The sequence below is a fragment of the Tetrao urogallus genome (genome assembly GCF_951394365.1).
Source record: "Tetrao urogallus genome assembly, chromosome: 3".
Lineage (NCBI taxonomy): Eukaryota > Metazoa > Chordata > Aves > Galliformes > Phasianidae > Tetrao > Tetrao urogallus.
This window is the reverse complement of record NC_136815.1, coordinates 76897577-76914447: the sequence shown is the minus strand read 5'-3', so window position 1 is coordinate 76914447 and position 16871 is coordinate 76897577.

The following is a 16871-nucleotide window of genomic DNA, read 5'->3' as shown; positions in this document are numbered from 1 at the left end:
GATGAAAGTAACATGAATCTTCCTGAATTAACTGACTGGATGTTTTTTTTAGCAGAGATTCTAATCATCAGATATGATTCCAACATGATGCACTGCAAAATTTCATCTAAGGAGGTAGAGAAAGCATCTAGACATTTTTTTCTGAAGTGCAGCAGAGGTTAAAAGATGAAAAAGAAAATATAAAAACACTTTGCATCATGGTAAAGTAAGGAGAGAGCCATAGCTGAGCAGGGAGTACAATCAAACTGATGTTTTTTCTTTGTATTCAAAACTCCTTCCCAGCAGTTTAAAGTAACAAATAATGCAATACCTTCTTTCTTATATTCATTTAATGGATTGTATGCATGCAGTCAGTAAGTGAGACTTACATATGGATGTACAGTGTTATCATGAGACGTTGGGTAGAAAATTTATGTGTGTAACATGAATGTATGCCTTGGACATACCTCTATTGATTTATCTCCAGCCTTCTGGGAAAAGCAATAAGGAAATAATGGAATTAATAATAGCTAAAATTAATGCAATAACTTGATTGCATTCAAAATGTGAATTAATCCAGGGATGCTTTTTTTTTTTTTTTTTTTTTTTTAATGACCTGACCAATGCTCTATAGCCTCACAATCTTTTTAATTAAGATTCTGCATAAAGAAGAAAAACACAGGAAAAATATTCAGACTTCACCAGTCATTCTTATATATTATTTAATTTCCAAGTTAAAAGAATATACTCCAGATTTCAGAGTCCATCAGACCTATATAGATCTTACCAGCTTTCCAGAAATTGGAAGTTCCTGTTAACAGTAGCAATTTGCTACATAGACAATCTAAATCTGAACTGACTACAGCTGAAATAAGAAATGGGCAGAAAAAATGGATTTATACTTGCAGCCAAGTTGTTAAAATAATAATAGTTCCTTTAAAAGACACTGCATTTAGTCAGTCTAGAGACTGAATTTATTTATTTAAAACTCACTGAAAAAGTCAATTATAGCTTGAACTCACTAGTAACTTCTCAAATAAGTTCATATAATTTGATTGTTATCTTTGTGAAAATTTCTTTCAGTAAAAATGAATTGTGCCTATTTTTATACCATTTCACAATTTGCATGGATTTAACGAGCCAGTCGGCGTCTGGCCACCAATACTTCTAGATTTTCATATTGCCAAATAACTCATCCTCTGTCATACCCAACTCAGTAAATAATCACCTTGTAGTACAGCTTGTGTTTACTTTTTCACTAATGAGTTCTCTAAGATTGCAAAGAAATATCATCTATTTGTTTTTAGTGAAACAGTTGCCTTTATAAGAGGAAAAATCAGTGGTGTACAGTGTTGCAGTTAGCATTGTAAAAAGTGCTACAGAGTTTTTGTAGAGCATTATAAACAGGATCATTTTTCAAGGGACATCCAATTCAAGTCAAATCTGAGAACACAGAGTGTAAAGAAATGGTTCTTTGAACAAAATCTCTTAATAGTAAAGAATGTGCAAGTTTCTTCAGCACTGCAGATTGCTCTTAACACTGGCCATTTTGATGATGAGTTATGAGCCTTTTATGCACAGGGGAAAAAAAAGGGTTGGGGGTGGGGGGACATAATGGGTACAATAATCATAACACAAGCTGAACTTCAACTTTCATTTCTTTCTTCAAAGTTAAAAACTAGCTTCTCAAGCTTTTTAGGAGGCTGCTGCCCTTTTCAAACCACATTTCAGGTGCATCATTCTTACTGATTTATACATACTAAGTGCTGTGTGCCCTACTCCTGTATAAAGAAGACAGTGTAATTTTGCTTTGCACCCTGGCAACCTTGTTCATCTCAGTCTGTTTAGACATTCTTAAGGCTAATTACCAGAATATTGCTTTTTGTCTGAACTGAGAACAGACAGGACCTACAGCTATTGCCAGACCCAGACACACAGGATACAGGCAAACTGATCTTTTCCTATCTAAGACTCTAGACTCCTCCCCCTTGTTCAGAATGACAAAGGTGACAGAAACAAGAAGGTGGGCCAAGGGGAATAATAGCAACAATCCAGGAGAGCAGTTCAAACAGTTTGAAATACTGTGAGAAAAAGCAACTTTCTTGTGTTTCTTTTATTAAAACTGCAGATTAGAAGTGTTTGAGTGTTAGGTGATTCAGAATCATACTTGGCAGATTAAATAGGATTCACACTGTAGAAAATACACGAAGCTGTGTAGGTTTCCTATACATGCACATCATAATTCAAGTTACACCTAACAGAAATAAAAGATCAGTTACACCATAACAAGAATTTTCAGAAGAATGGAGTAATAAAGTAGTGAACTCTTCAGTAGATAATGCTATGGCTGTACATCTGTTATCTTCTTATAGAGGGTATCATTGTTGGGCAAAATATTATTTGTTTAAATCTCAATTCTTGTATTACTTGTACTTGTGGAAATTTGTTGCTATGTATGACAGTACTTTGATAAAATAGGGCTACATGCCAATTAAAGTTCAAATTTTAAAGGAAATAGCCCTAAACCTTTCTGGTCAGTGCTGAAATACATAATTTGGTAACTGTGAAAATCTTGCTTTTGTGATATTATTGAAAAAAATGCAAATTAAATTGTGAAGGAACCAAGTATCCAGTTCTGCAATGTAGATAATTAGAAATGTAAACGACAACTATTTTAAGTTAATAATGCAGAGATGTGTAACTCTTGTTTTACTGATTCAACTGACTTCCAATCACAGGCTTGCTTTCTGTAGAGGTGTTCTGAAAAAACATAATTTCTGCTTATGTTACAAAACATTCTATGTTCTGTCCATCTTCAGAAGAATGACTTATAGTCATGGTATCAGAGAAAGATCAGCAAGGGAAAGAATACAAGAGCATTGTACTTACTGCTGGTATCTGTCTTTGCACAGGTTTTTAACTCTTTAACTCCGTAAATATTTGGCTCTAACAGTCTAGCAGAAACTGCTAGCTGGAGGCATAAAATTAGTTTCTGTCAGCAGTTTGCTATATGATAGTCAAGTCATTCAGTTTCTCTGCATCTTTTCTTTCCTCTTTAGTCTTCTTTTTCTCTCAGGTTTCTTAATCATCAATTCTTGCCTGTTGTTGACATGATAAAAGTAGGTAAGGCTGACTACATGAATGGCTGTCATTGTTTGTTCATAATGTAAGACCTTGTTGGCTTGATATTATACTGCCTGCAAACATTTTGACAACTAGAAGTGGGCACTTGGAAGCAACTGCAGCTCTTGCTTGCAATGATCTAAAAAAAAATTTGGTTTAATATGAAACTGAGGAAGTGATAGCAGTGACTTTAACAGTATATAAACAGTTCTGCCTAAAGAAAGTGCTACTAGTTATAAAGATGAAAGGAGTCTTCAGGCACTTGACAGACTTTGAATTTTCGCTTTGTGTGACTGAACAGAGTACCTGTTTCCTGTAGGTACAACTGGAGCAAAGATGTTCAGCAGCTTCTCAATACAGAACATGGATCTCAGAGACAGCAATGAAAACAGTAATGGAAATTGACCTCATAGAGAAGGGACTCTTCGGAAACAAAGGAAAAACAAGTCAAGAAGGCAACAACAAAATGGGAATTTTCTGCATAATACTTTCTGTGTATTCTACATGACTCTCTCTATGTGGCAGTCACTGGCAGAAGATTTCAGTGAAATAGGACCTGCTTCACACTCTGCAATCAACTTCCGGTCTTCTTTCACCTGCAAGCAGGCAGGTATGAGAAACACTGGTATTTAAGTACTCAAAATCTAGTGCTGAGAATTTTTGCATTGGATAAATCATCCAGTGGCCTTTTTAATTACAGCCTCTAATAATTTCTAGGATGAACACCACTTCCATTTCATTCAGTTTGCTTGTAAATTATAGACTTATTGAGAGCAAGACTATAAGAGGAAGAAGGAAGAGACTCTTCTTGTTGTTCTCTAGTATTACATTTTGGCCAAGCAATTTCCTGTTAGAAGTGAGCTGGCTGTTTTTAAATGTCTCTGTGATTTCTGATAAAATTTAAGCAAGCCCCGCTTGTCGAAAATGCAATTAATTACTTACAGAAAAAAGGGAAACTTTTAAGTGAATTCCCTGTTGCCCTTTCAGAGAAAGGATTGCTACCTTTCTTCCTTTACACTGCACAAAAACACTAAGGATTTGGAGAAGTGGAAGACAGAAAGATAGTGCAGAATAATGCTAACCTGATATACATCTTCAGATATAAAAGAAAATATTGATACCATGAATTTCTCTACTTAGGTAGCCTTTGGGTCAGGATGTACATAAGGCTGAAAAACATGAACACTGACCTTTGGAGAAAAGGATGTGAGTCCTGACCTAATGCACAAGAGGAAAGAAAGATCTCCCCTCTCCATGTAAGCATGGTTCAATTTTATTTCATGTATAAATAATAGCCATACTGAATAAAAGGTGCAAGATAGATCATGTGTAATGGCTTAAAATAGCAGCCAAAAATAGAATACTGGGATATATATATATATATTTAAGTCTTTTTAGTACATTCTAGGACAAAGCCCTTGTCAAGAAGAATAGAGATTTTTGGACAAGCCAGCACATTTTTTCCCATAACCTCAAATAGAAAATACCAACCGTCCATGAAATCAAAGAGAAGATGGGTTCCTCCTACAAGAAGATATCTGTAATTATACTGCTTAGGATCAGCATTCTCTCACTCTTTTTCATACTCCTACTCCTATTATTTTTTGTAATTTCTCACCAGTTCTTATTATTAGAAAGGAATATCAGAAGAGGAGGAAACAGACACCTAGAGGGCAACACTTGTCTCACTTAAGCTGACTTAACAGTGTGAGAAAAATTTTAGTTGTGCAGACTATCCCATCTGCGCTTAGTGAACAAGAAACAAAATGACATTTCCAATAGATAAAATATTAAAAAATATTAATTACTGCACCAATTACTACAGCAGCAGTCAGAAACCTTGTAATCTGAAACAATACATAATTCCCACTCTTTTGCCAGTCATAGACTATATGCATTACATTATAATTTAAACGTTTTTCTTCTTTACTCCGATTTCAGGAGCCCTGAGGGAAGCATGTACTAATGTGAAATAAAATATTGCAATGGGATCTTCCCTGCAGTTAAAATACTGAATGCTCACCAAACTGTTAGAGTTGACCATGCCTGGTAGAGCACAAGCCATTAAGATTACAAATCAAATGAATTGCATTACACATATGCACACTGATGGGACTTCCAGCCTGCTGAGTTTCGCATCAGCTGAGTACTTCAGAAAAGCATGCACCTATGTCTCCTTGGTACTACATGGAAGTCACAGTCTCCCAACTTTCACTGAGGACAAAGCTTGAAGGAGTGCAGTGTGCTACAGCCTACCTCTATTACAGGAAGAAAAACAAAAATACTCAGAGTAAATCTGAGTAAAAGTGAAAAATGAAGAAAAAAATTCCACAATTTTAAAAGGAAAATAAATTAACTGTGCGTGTTCCGGCTAGGAAGAAAATCAGCATTAAGAGAAAGGACAGGCACTGGGAGAACTCAGACTAGGACAATGACATAGGTAGTGGATGGGTAAAAAAAATATACCTATTACCTTGCATTCTCCCTTCTCTTTGTGTGTGTATAGAGTTATGTGATGCGACAGGTCTATGAAGGACTATAAACTCAATTTCGAGTTTGCAATCCAGTACGTGGCAAGACAGCTCTTCTGCTGTCAGGACCTGAGTGTCCTTTTGAACTCTGGCATATATAATCGGATTTGGAAGATATTTATTGTTCTGGTTACATGGAAAGATGTGCAGCATTCTCTCCATTTTCTGTATGAAACAGACTACAGTATTTCCTGAAACAAATCTAAACTAATGGTTCTGAAAAGAGGAAATGCAGATATGATTTGGCTATCACACTGTGAAATACGGGTGAACAACTTCAGACTATTGCTAGCACAATAAAACCTTCTTCCCAGTTTACTCCCCCAATCTACTCAATGTATCCTGTCAGGTATTTCAGAGTATGCACACATTCTTTTCTTTACATTTTCTCTTGGCTTTTTATCATTGAATACATAAGATGGATAAACAGGCTCAATATGGAATCAAGTTGAAATACTAACATTCAAACTAGACATACTAACATTCAAAATAGAAGAGGTGCTTGTATATCCAAATGGGCAAAATAGATACCGGAAAGAAAGCAATGAGCCAAGAATGAACGCACTGTCTAGCAAAGATAGGCATTCAGAACATGGCAAATAACGCCAACTCAGCCAACTGGAAACTCTTTTGCTCTCAACAGATAAAATAGGGGCATGACACTATTTTTCTTAACTTCTTAAATTAGAGAAATACCAAGAGACTCCAGATAAGATAAGAACTTCTTTCTGTTTCTTCATATCCACAAATTCTGACTAATAAGAAAGGTAATTATTATCACGTTATAGATCAAGAACTGAAATCTGGTGGCAAAATCAATTTTTCTGAAAGTCTTTAGCAAATCTAAGATAAATAAGTATGATATCTTAAACCCAGAAGTCAGTGTAGGGCCATCTTTACCCCCTATTACTGTAAAAGGACTTTGTGTTTCAATTTGATGATTGATCTTATTGTTTCTTCATACATTACAACTAATTTCCATGATGAACTTATATGTGCCTATTCCTACACCAAGTCTAATATATCTTCAGTCTCATAATTTCTCCTCTACATGTGTTTATTAACTGAAAATGGTTTTGAAATTCCACTGTTGAGTTACAAGAAGTATTTAGATGACAAAGATTATCTCTTTGCCTCTTTCTTGCCTTTGGGATCAATGAACTCTGGTATATTATTTTAAAAATTGATGCTGTGATTCATTTTCACAGCATGATTGAGAAGTAAGTTTTGTAAAATATTGTGACACTTTAGTGTGGCCCAGATGGTTTAAATCTTTCACCACTTCGTAAAAGACATATCCCCCTGTGACAGAAACATTTGTTTAATATATACAAAGCTTATGGATATTCTGAATAGTTGAACCCTTATAGCCATGTATGCTATCAAGCAGGCCTTGTGTGATGGTATGCATTTGTGAACCACAGATTTTTTCTTTATTATATGGAAGAGGTAGTCTGATAATTTCAATTTCCTTTTTACACTGGTAGAAAATCAAATAATAAAGTCCTGTAAGATGACAATACACAGATTTACTTCCTCTTTCTCAAAGGCTGAAGACATCTAGTTCTGGAGCAATTCATCCTCTGGATCAGCTTTCTTTTTATCCCCTTCAGAGATCTCAGAATTAAATCATCTATCATGAGGAAAGTTCACTTATGTCTAGCTTGCTTTGTAGAGCATGGAGAGAATTGGCTAATTTAAAGCAAATCTGTAATATTTCCACTGAAGTCAATAAGAATTCTTTGTTGTTGGCTTTCCCTCCCCACCCCCACCCCCACCCAATCCCCCCAATATGAATAAGAGCAGAATATATCTCACTTAAGAGAAATACAACATTTCTGCATTTCAAGTGTAAGAAGATAAAATTTAAAAGTGAGAGACTTATTGTATCCATGCCTAATGGTCTGTAATACAAATGAGAAATCCCACTAATGCTCTTATGTGCCTGTTCTCATAGCTATTTATATCAATTTTATACTAGCTTCTTTCATTTCTATCACTTCGTACTACGATTTAACCCTCTGAACAAGCAGCTGAGGTGAAAGCTGAAAGGCAACAGAAATAATTTGAAGCAGAACACTCTTTTGCTCCATGAGCAATATTCCTTTATTTTGCCACAGTGGAATGTGCTAGTTTCCCTAGAAAACATTGCAAAGCAGGGCTGGGAGAAAACTTGCATGAGTAATCCCATTTGTTTCATTGTGCTGCTGTGAATAATCTGCCATTCTCTTAAAAGGAGTAGGTTGGGCATGTGCATTGTGTAGCTCAGCTGCATTTCCTTATACGCAGGCAGGAAAACAGATACCTCTGTGCCCAGATCCAAATTTTAAGTCTGTGCAGCATTTATGTCATAAGATGTGCACATTTTCTCGTAGGAGCATCTTCTTCCCCAGTATGAAAATTTATGAGACTAGAATAGCACCAACACTTAAACCTATTTCATTTGCACTGAAATGACTGTTTCTTCTAGCCAAGAAAGAAGGACTATACTGTGAGCTACTCTCAGCCATGCTCCCAAGGTGGAAAATAGAGGTTTTTTTGTCTTTTACAAATATCACATAGTCACATAGCAAAAGAGCACTCCACTGCTGCAGTCTCATTCAAGCAACCTCACAAATGTTAATCACCATCTTGATTTCAGTAGGATGAGGTACACCAGCAAAATAACAAACTTCTCTGCCTGACTAGAGTTAAGCTATACTTTAACCCATGAACATCAAAAGGAATGTGTCTTTTCTAAAGACTCTCCTAAGTATCATTGAGAGCCTTACTCAAATAAGTCTCAGCCCCTTAATGAATTTTCCGCAATTGCTACAACAGCATACAGCCCTGTCAGCTTCAACTAGGGTCCATCAGGGACTCATTGCAAGACCAGGGCTTACAGGCAGGCTGCCCAGAATGAATGGTTTAACTAAAGGCATGGTGTTAAAATGATTTAGATTGACAGTTTATATTAAGTGAAACTACCTGGGTAGACACACACCAGTTTAGTACATTACAATTACAGGGCCCTGCAATTTACAGTTTGAAACCCTGGGAGCACCCTCACTTCACCTCACATGGGCTTAGCACTGCAACCTAATAGCCTTTGTTTTCTAACAGCACTCAGGAGAGCCATTCTACCTGGTGTGTAAGCTAAGAAGTCTGCAGACAGATCTGTGCCTAAGGACAACCTTTTTCCTGTTCCACGGCACTGCTGGCACAGCCCGGCCTGTCCATTCCATGCACCTCTACTCACCTGGCACAGCCAGGCAGGACAGTTTGTTGGCTTCTGGCTGTGCTGATTCTCCTCATGATCCCACTTGATCCAGAAGGAGAAAGTGAATTTGCAAGCACTGGCTCTTGAAGTCTCATCAGAGATTCTTCTAATGTAAAGTGGGTTTTTTAAATGTCACATAAATAAAAGAAAAGATCTTTTCCTGGCCTCTCAATCTTATAGTGTGTTCAGTGAACTCTATTCTGTCCCTTGATACCATATATTCTGAAAACTACTGAGAGATACTGGTGTTGACCTCAAGCCCTCTGCCAGTGATTTTACTGAGCTGCAGAATAAGATTCAACAGCTGATAATTTGCTTAAGATATGGCACAATTAACTATTTTCAAATATCCTTTCTCTCTGGTTTGCACTTTTGAATTTGGCAACAATTATTGGCCCTTGATTTTGTGGTCCTTAATCTGTCACAAGCTTGTGCCAATAACACACAATATCCACAAACCCAGACTATGGTCTGATAGGTAGCTCTATAATACCTGTAACTTGTAGATAACCTAACCTGTTTTTTTTCCCCCAATGTAGAAAAGGCTCTGTTTTGTTGTGTCCTCAGAATGAATATAAGGAAGCAGCAGAATAAACAAAGGGGTTTGTTTGCTTTCTTTTCCTAACATTCACCTCTCTGTCTCCTGACACACAATTGCCATTGCTCTCCAACCCCACAAAAAAGGCAACGTAACCACAGACATTCTAGGATACCTTTCATTCTGCCTATACTAAAGACCTGGAAAGATTTAAAAGAATGAAGATAGCACATCAAAATAATTCAGTGGTATTAACATAAACTCCACCCTGCTCTCAACTGCAGGGATGTGTATCTGAGTCATTTAGCTTCACAGTTAATAAGAGTTTGCACTAACTAAAATTAACAAGAAAATTTGGCACAGAAGTGTCATCAAGCACATTATAATAAAAGAAAATATATTTAAACATAGGGAAATAGAGGAATATGCTTTTTGTTTCCATATTATTTTAATCTCTTATTTCTCTTCTCCTTTTGTTACAATTGATCTGGTTTTCCGTGTGTATTCCTTCCCTTTCTTCTTTTGACACACTGGAAAACTTGTCTGGTAAAATTCTGTACTACACAGAATATCATAAAATGCCCATTATTTCCCAGTTATACACTTCCTTCCATGCAAAACTAAACTGTGAAATAATGCCTGGAATCAATAGCCACAGATATGTTCAACTGATTCTAGAAACAAGGTAATACAATTCCTTACAAGTATACAAATGGCTCTATTAAATACATAGTAGAAGAACAAAACTAAGTGAAGTTCAAACTGTGTTAATTACATTGCTTTAATATTCAGTAATCAATTTTTCTCCATTTATTTCTCTTAGAAATAAAACTCCATTATTTTTTATGTTTACTATAAAGAATATTTGAACCTTTTTTTGTCTCACTATCTGTTTTGAAAGTCCCAGACCAAAAGATTATTTAAAGATATCCTGAGCTACAATTAGTAGGCTTAATATCTGAAATCTGGTACAAAATTAAGCACATGCTTAAAAACTTCCCTTTATCAAAATCAAAGATCTTGAATACAGTGTCAGTTTTCAAATTAACAGCACTTTAATGCTGTGAAGTCTATGAAATTTACTTTATATATACTGATATATGAGAAAAAGAAGACCAACAAAAACAGAACTGTATGTAATACAAAGAAGAAACCACACATAACAAAAAAAACCCAAAAACAATTATTTATAAACATTAGCATTTGCAGGACAAAAATCATTTGAGGGTATTAAAATCTGTCCAGTTCCAAAAGAAAAAAGAAAAATGATAATTTTAAGCCAGGTACTTTATGCTTTTTTATATTTATTGAATCAGCCTTGAGAATTCCAGCAAATAACTCATGGTATACTATTTATAGTTAAGGATCAAATATCTTACGTTCTTGTCTAATTTCAAACTTTTATTGACAGGAAAAGTACATAATGTTTATAGTGCTGTATTCTTTCAGGGAGAAAAATAAAAAAAAAAAAGAAAGAGAGAAAAAAAAAAAAAACGAAAAAAACCACATTGTTTCTAAACCCACTCACATCTTGTCTCATCAGTCATAACCTGCATGAATAATAGGTTCGCAAAGCTCCCTAGTTCTCTTTGACAGTTCTAATAATGCAGTGCCAGATGTTTGAAATATCTGCAATACCCAGAGGTTGCAGTGCAGTGACCTCCATGGTCCCTCATTCAGTGGAAGTTGTTGGTAATGTAAATATAATTATTGCACAATCCATTTATAATAGGCATGATTATAATATAGCAAATCAGAACACTTACAAAACTGAATACATTAAATGTACTGTTTTCTGATTATAATAGGCATTTTCTAGGTATTACTAATGCTTCCTAGAAGAACAAGAAAGGAGCTCTGAGCATATTTGAGAGATGGAACAATGTCAAGGAATGCAAGCTCTGTCCTTTCATTCCCACAAGCTGTGTAAACCTTTGAGTTGGAACAAATATTTCTAAAAAAATAAACTGCTACTTTTTTAGCTAAGATTTTGTAACAGCAGACCAGGCATATTTTTAGTGCCCAGAGTCCTTGACAGATAGCTAGAAGAGCACCATTCCTCTTATCACATTTCACCAGTAAACTTGCTTTAATAACATCCAGTTCTTGTTTTAAAACTTAATATTGTAAGCCTGTAGAATTAACATATACCTCACATCAAGCCCCTAAGCCTACCCTTAACCGAAGAAAATAAATAAATAGACCATGTATCAAGCTGTGTAAGTGCATGTTAAGTAAGCATGCAAGCATGCTGTTATGTGACAAAAACAATTGGTGTTACCAGCATGTTCACATCAAATTTGTGATCCTGCATGATGTTGCTGTTGTTCGTGATCTGGATCTCTGTTTCTCTGACTGCATTAAACCCTGGTGGTGCCGAGAAGAAGTGGAATAATTTTCCTGGGGTGGCAGAAATCATTCCCAAAACTGCTACTCCCATCTCCTTTATCTCCGTCCTCATATATGGCATTTTGTGCAGTTATACTTGCTCCTCTTTGGCTCCTGGCTGAGTAGTTCACTGAATAGAGTTTTGAGCAAATGGATGTAGTTGGTAATGAGCATCAGATTGTCTCAGACAGCTGTTGTGTCCATGAAAGTTAAAAAAGCTATGATTGTTGTTACCACCTTGTTATTAATTATTAAAAGATATGAAGAGGAGCTGAAGAGAGTTCTGTTGGTTCAGTATTTCATCACATAGCAAAGCAAATGATATGGCTTGTTATGGATCACACTTTAGTGCTAGTGCAGTCACTCCTGTGGTCTGATTGGTGCAGAGTTTAGGTGTTCCTTGGATGAGCAGAAGAAGGCCATGTAAAACAGAAGAAATTGCTAGATTAGGAGGTCAGGGAAGGAATTCAGTGATCTAGTTCTTCTTATTCTACCCATTCGTCATGAAACTTCTTTGAAACTACCAGTGCTTTTCCAGAGCAACTCAGCAAAGCATTAACTGACAGACATAGCCTGCCTTCTCTGCTGTGGGACATAAGGAGTTAATTTAATATTGTGAAGTTTCTCTTACATTCTAGAGGTGAAGTTCCCATGACCATTCTTATAGAGTGCTGGCCTTTAATTTTCCAAACACTGATAATGACTTTCACTGTGGGAGTCTTTTTGTCTCATTTCACCCTCAGCCAAGGATAGTGTTCAGACCCTTCTCTTTTTCCTTAATTTAGTTACATGCCTAATATCATGACTTTGAAGGGCTCAGGAGAGACTTCTTGCTCCCACCTCTGCTGCCTGCATCACTGCACAAAGCAATTGTAGTTGACCTGGTAATCTCCATTTTCCAGATCACGACTGGGTCTCGTTGGACTATCTTCCTCAGCTCACAGTCTTCTCTATTTCAACAGTGCTGTTGAAATTTAACTAACAGGCTGGCTTTATATATGTATAAGCATGGCTGAGAGGAGCATTTTGCCTTTGCTGTTCAGAGCATCTACAGTGCCTACATGCAGAAACAGTGACTCTACCCACTGTAAATAATTTCTGGGCACCAATTTCGGCTGTTTTCACCAAGTAGCCTTAGTTGTGCTTCCATATGTTAAAAGGAAATCAAAGCCTTAATCTGTATAAACTTTCCAAACACAGCACAAAATATCTCAGGCTCTTCCAGTCATGAGTGGTGCTCCCCAGGGGTCAGTGCTCGGGCCTGTTCTCTTTGGTATTTTCACTGATGACCTGGATGCCTGGATGAGGGCATTGAATGCACCCTCAGTAAGTTTGCAGATGACACCAAGTTGACCTGGGGGCAGTGTGGCCCTATGGAGGGATCTGGACAGGCTGGATAGCTGGGCTGAAACCAACGGGATGAGGTCCAGCAAGACCAAATACCAGATCCTGCACTCCTTCACATTGGCCACAACAACCCCAAGCAAAGCTATAGGCTTGGGCAGAGTGGCTGGAAGACTGTGTAGAAGAAATGGACCTGGGGGTATTAATTGATGCTCGGTTGAGCATGAGCCAGCAGTGTGTCCAGGTGGCCAAGAAGGCCAATGGCATCCTGGCTTGCATCAGGAACGGTGTTGCCAGCAGGAACAGGGAAGTGATTGTCCCCCTGTACTCAGATCTAGTGAGACCTCACCTCGAGTACTGTGTCCAGTTTTGGGCCCCTCACTGCAAGAAAGACATTGAAACCCTGGAGAGGATTCAGAGAAGGGCAACAAAGCATTGGTCTTATGAGGAGCGGCTGAAGGAGCTGGGATTGTTCAGTCTGGAGAAGAGGAGGCTCAGGGGAAACTTTATTGCTCTCTATAAATACCTGAAGGGAGGCTGTAGTGAGCTGGTGGTCAGGATCTTCTCTCGAGTAATCAGTGATAGGACTAGAGGAAATGGCTTCAAGCTGTGCCAGGGGAGATTTAGGCTGGTTGTTAGGAAATACCACTATTCTGAAAGAGCGGTAGGTCTTTTCCAACCATGGTGTTTCTGTGATTCTGTGATTCTAACAATCCCTTGTAGGATCAGGGCTCACTGATCTTCTTTTCCCACCTCTACAGATGGCTAAGATGTTCTGTGTTAGATGTAGCTGCTCACTTGGCTTCAAGAACACATTCACCCAAACTCATCTATCTCTCAGTGTTTCAGTAGAAGAGATAAGTATTCAGATATCTCCTGTACAGATAAGATATTGTGAACATGAAACATGGATCACTCTAAAAGCAAGTAACTTCAACTTTGTTTGCAGAGTTACAAAATATAATACAATCATAAATCTGGAACTATAAAATATGTAAAAACTCAATTTTTACACATGAACTATTTTGGAAAGCCAAAGTATGAGCAATTTTTTTTGTTGTTTTGTTTTTTTTGCTTTCCCCAAATACATCAATAATCTTCTATTTAATTTATATACCCACAGCTGTCAGCTACCTCCAAACCCTTTTTGTGAAGTGATATGGAAACATTTTTACTGAAAACTTCTTAGGAATACCTCAGAGACTTCACATTCATATCTATTTAAGTGAGCAGATGAATAGAATCCACCTAACCTAATTGGGGGAGAGAAAAAAAAATCAATAGAGCAAGCTTTCTAGTTATCAACAGTATCGCATTTGTTGTTGATTACTGCTTGCACTGTGGCTTATTTGATGGAAACTTTTGTTCAGACTTTAATTTGTTCTGTTCGTCCCCTGGTTCAGCTTAGTAAGTAAAGAGTAGCATATAGGAATAAAACATTACGGAAGAAGAGTTACTGATGAAGTAGGTACACAAAGCAGAGTTTCAATCTTATTACTGCAAATTCAGAGCTGTCTTATCATAGTGGGAAACATGTAAAGTCATTTATTTGTTAATGCACATCAGAGAAATTACACCTTTGTCATATAATAATAGTTCCCAATAGTTCCCTCTTTTTTTTTTTTTTTTTTTTTTTCCCCTTCTAATACTGCTTTTTGATCTATTTTATTTATGGTGCTTAGTGTACTATACTTGCCTATAGAAATTCATGGTGTCCTTGAAGTTTTATGCAAATGGGGTCCATCAACACCGGGATCCACATTTACCAAGAGGAAGTGTCTTAGCTTTGGTTTTGGCAAAACCTGGTTCTCTGTGTTACAAGGCTTTTGGAATAATCACACCAATTACAAACTGCCCAACCCCATACCAAAAGGTAGAGATTCAGTTCCCTAAAGTCAAAATTCCCATAGGATCTAAAGGAGACCATGAGCTTCTGTATTAGCACCTGTCTTCTTTCATTTTCTCCTGTTGTTATTCTAGATCCTGTGGAAATTGCACTGCTAGAGCATCTTCTTTTGAGGCATTGCCTCTGTGAGACTACCTGAACAGGGCTGGAAATTGTACAAATGGTGGCAGCAACTACACATGATGTATCCTATTTTTGAATAATTCTGTCACAGTTTTGAACACAGAATGACTCATCAGCTTCTACTATGACAAAGGAAAGGAATACACTGCACTTTACCCTGCACACCAAATTCTCGGATAACAGCAGACAGAGCAGAAAACGCAGTATTCAATCTCCCCAGCTTCCCTAAGCAGGCACATGATTCAGGGGAAGGGAAAAAACGTGAAATAGAAAGAAAGAAGAAAAAAGGAGAAAAAAAAAAAAAAGTAAAGAGAACTCAAGGAACCTGATACAAGGATTCCTGGCTCAAGGAATCTGATACAATCTTTGATTGCCACTGTCACAGGTGTTGAAATATGAAATGCAATATATTGCAGTAATAGAGATACTGCTTCATGGAAACGTCTGTTAGTCTCAGGAATGTAGTGTGATGGGAGAAAAGGAGTCCACTTTGGTATTCTGAACTAGACTGCAAATTAGGATGGTATTCCAACACTGGTGATCTGCTTTTTATTGCAGATAGAAATTCCCAAGAACACAAGGACTTTCAATGAAGATGAAACACAGCAAATCATTATTTAAATGCTCTCACTTTCCCCTTTCGTAGCACAGTGAAAAAGCTTTAGTGTATTTGTATTACCTGGGAAAATCATGAGCAAAAAAAAAAAGCAAAAAAAAAAAAAGCAAAGCAAAACTCTCCCAGTTCATTATTCAGGAAGAAAACTTTTTCACATGACTTTGAACTGTGTTACTATCCATTTTCTGCATCCATATTGAACAATACCATTTCTTAGACATTTTGACATGTTACACATTTATTTGCAGTTTCATTTCTCTTTAACAGAGACCTACATTCATTTAAAGATGGCTTTTGTTTCTTTGATTTTAAATTAGAAATAAGCCATAAAGTCTATGTAATAATAATCCCTTGTGATCCTATTAGTGGAAAGTGTGATGAGTAACGGCATCTACTTTCTCCCTTAATGTGTTGCCATGATACAAGTGTCCTTATCTCCACTTTTTTTTAACTTCTAATGCAGAAGCAATTCTATGGTATGAGTTACAATTCAGTTTTTGCAATGATATTTCCTGCACTTGGAGAAATGATGCTCTCTGCCTGATTTCAATACAATTTTTTTTCCATCACTTGTTGCCATGCAAAATCAGATGGATACTTTGGACAGAAAAGGGAAGAATAAAATAACCAGTGCTGCAAATCTTTCTCCCTAATGTAGGAAAGACAGTATATTGCAAAGTGCAATTTAATTCTTTGCCTTTTGCCAAGATATCTGCTTCTAGATTGTCAGAATTTCAAATACAGTATTGCATTAGACCCCAAAAAGAACTATCTATAAGATCTCTGCTATATCTATGTTGCAAATTCACGTGAGTCATTGCTTATAAGTTCTCTTAAAAAAATCTGTTTTTATGCTAATTTAATTGTTCTTATGCAAGTTTGATCTCTGCAATAGAAACAGACTTCCCAATACTGGTAACACTGCTAATTCTTCTCAAGATTTGGCTGTTTAAACTTACTTGTTCACATTATCTGCATAATGAATTGTCCTCTTCAAGGTGATAAATTATTTATTAGAGTAATGAACAAATCAATCAGGAGAGCTAGATAACTGAAGCACACAG